Genomic DNA, 2500 nt, shown 5'->3' with positions numbered 1-2500 from the left:
CAACACTGGAGCGATGATTGCAAAAGTTTAGCTACAAAAAAAAAAAAAAAGTAAAAAAAGTAAAAATATTGACTCATTCCCTAACTTGTTTTTTTTTAGACAATTTCTCTAAAAAAAAAAAGGAAAAGGAAAATTCACGAAGTCGCAAAAGAAAAATAAGTAAATAGTTGTCGGAATAGGAAAAAAAAAACGAAAAAAATCAATAGGGACTAAATTAACAGCTGAAAACAATAGTGAAGTTGTGGAAATAAAAAGAAACAAAGAAAGAAAAACTAGCCTTTTAAATGCACTCAAACAAACAAACAAACAAACAAACAAACAAACAAACAAAGCAGGCATAAAAAAACAGAAATATTAGCGTTACATTCCTCATAAATGGAAAAAAAAAATAGAACCTGAAAAAGAGACAAACACGAACGACACAATAAACAATAAATAAAATAAAATAAACAAATAAATAAATAAATAAATAAAAACGCAGGAATACAAACACACCTGAAAGAGACAAAACAGGAATAACACACCTGATGATCAAAAACAGAAAAGAAATAAATAAAAAAAATAAGAGGGATAAACACACACACACACACACACACACACACACACACACACACACACACACACACACACACACACACACAATTGAAAGAGACAAATATGAATAACACAAATGATAACAAAACAAACACCAATAAAACGGAGAGATATAAAAAGCACACCTGATAGAGACAAACACAAATTACACACCTGATAATGAAAAAAATAAATAAATAAACAAATAAATAAACAAATGACCTTAGAACCCCCGCCCCCCCCAAAAAAAAAAAAAAAAGAAAGCGTAAACACACACACCTGAAAGAGACAAAACACCAATAACACACCTGATAACGAAACGAAGCTAAAAGGAAAACAGAACAAGAATGGAAACACACCTGAAACAAACATGAAAAAACACAGTAACGGTAAAAGACCTAAGAACCACACAAAAAAAAAAAATAAAATAAAATAAAGTAAATAAATAGATAAATAATAATAATAAAAATAGATAAATAAACAAACAAACAAACAAATAAATAAAACACGGGTATAAAAACACACCAGGTAGAGACAAACATTTATTACAGTTTATTATAAGAACATTAATCAATCAAACTTGCATTCCCAAATTAGCTGTCAGTCTTATAAGCGGAGAATGAAGAACTAGCAGTAGGCTTGGTGTGACCTGCCACGTGACCTGCCCTGCCCTGCCCCGCCCTGCACGCCACACACACACACACACACACACACACACACACACACACACACACACACGCTGGAAATACAAGACCTCAAGATCGTTTTTTTTTTTTGATAATCTCCAGAAAATTTTACTAGTACGAGTTTTTTTTTTACTTTGTGCCATTTTAATGATACCTAGAGGCCATTTTTGATACCTGCGGGCCTTTTTCTTTTTTTTTTTTTTAAGCAAAGGTTGTTATTTGATATCCGCTGGTTACTTTTTGACAGCTGAAGGGATTTATTTATTTTTTCTTAATTCTCTAGACCATTTTTTAAGTCATCACGCCATTTTTCTTCTTAAACATCCACGCCATTTTTATTTATTTCTTTTTACATCCGGCTACTTTTTTTTTTTTTTCATCTTCTGACCATTTATTTTTACATCAGGAGATAATCTTTTAATTTCCAGATATTTTTTTTAAACCGTCCCGCCATTTTTTATACTTCATCATATATTTACAAAACCATTTATTTTTTTTTTAAGCATTTAGTTAATTTTCTGACACCTTTAACCCATTTTTCGACACCAGCAGGTCACTTTTTCGACACTCAAGGCTTTTATTTTTGGGTAGGAATTTGAGGCCACTTTTCGAGATCAAGTCCTGTTTTTTACACACTGAGGACACATTTAAACAACTCGAGGTCACATTTGAACGCCACGAGGTCACACTTCCCCAGAGCACCTGAAAAGCCGTGTTTCGAGGGCCAGTTAAGGTTTCAGGGCCACAGTGAAGACGTACTCAGGGTCACAATGAAAACTAATCTTACAGACACACACACAAACACACACACATACACACACACGATGCCAAGGAAACAGACACGTGAGCAGAGCAGGACAGGTCACACCACAGGGCCACACAACATTAGGGGCCATATGTGCCACACCGTGAGTGACAAAATACACCCACGGGGCAGCAGAGTGCCACACAGACAGGGCCGCAGTGCCACATCGCAGGGCCACACGCAGGGCCACACACACAGGCCACACCCTTGGGCCACATCAGCAGCATGATATGACAGAGCTAACTAGGCGGTATAAAGACAAAGAGCAAGTTACCCAGGGTTCCATTCGGTCCATCCCAGGCTCGGTACTAAAGGTTCTGTACCGAAACTTCCTATAATCCAATCCGGTTACTACAAATCCGGTTCCGGTAGTCCCCGTATCCGAACCGGTCCGCTAATAAGGTTCCGCTGAGGTATATTAGGAACCTGGACCACT

The 2500-nt window shown here is 36.3% G+C and overlaps 1 protein-coding gene across 1 annotated transcript in view; it reads right to left on the bottom strand.

The window, feature by feature from the left end:
• Nucleotides 1–1337: 1337 nt before the first annotated feature.
• Nucleotides 1338–2500, bottom strand: part of LOC135090261 (uncharacterized) — a 160563-nt gene continuing 159400 nt past the window's right edge. Inside the window, exon 12 of the mRNA XM_063986869.1 lies at nucleotides 1338–2500. This exon is cut by the window's right edge and continues 1100 nt beyond it. The gene's annotated coding sequence lies outside the window, so the exon portion shown is untranslated.

The sequence above is a fragment of the Scylla paramamosain genome, chromosome 34 (assembly GCF_035594125.1).
Source record: "Scylla paramamosain isolate STU-SP2022 chromosome 34, ASM3559412v1, whole genome shotgun sequence".
NCBI lineage: Eukaryota > Metazoa > Arthropoda > Malacostraca > Decapoda > Portunidae > Scylla > Scylla paramamosain.
This window is presented reverse-complemented; position numbering and strand designations above follow the sequence as displayed.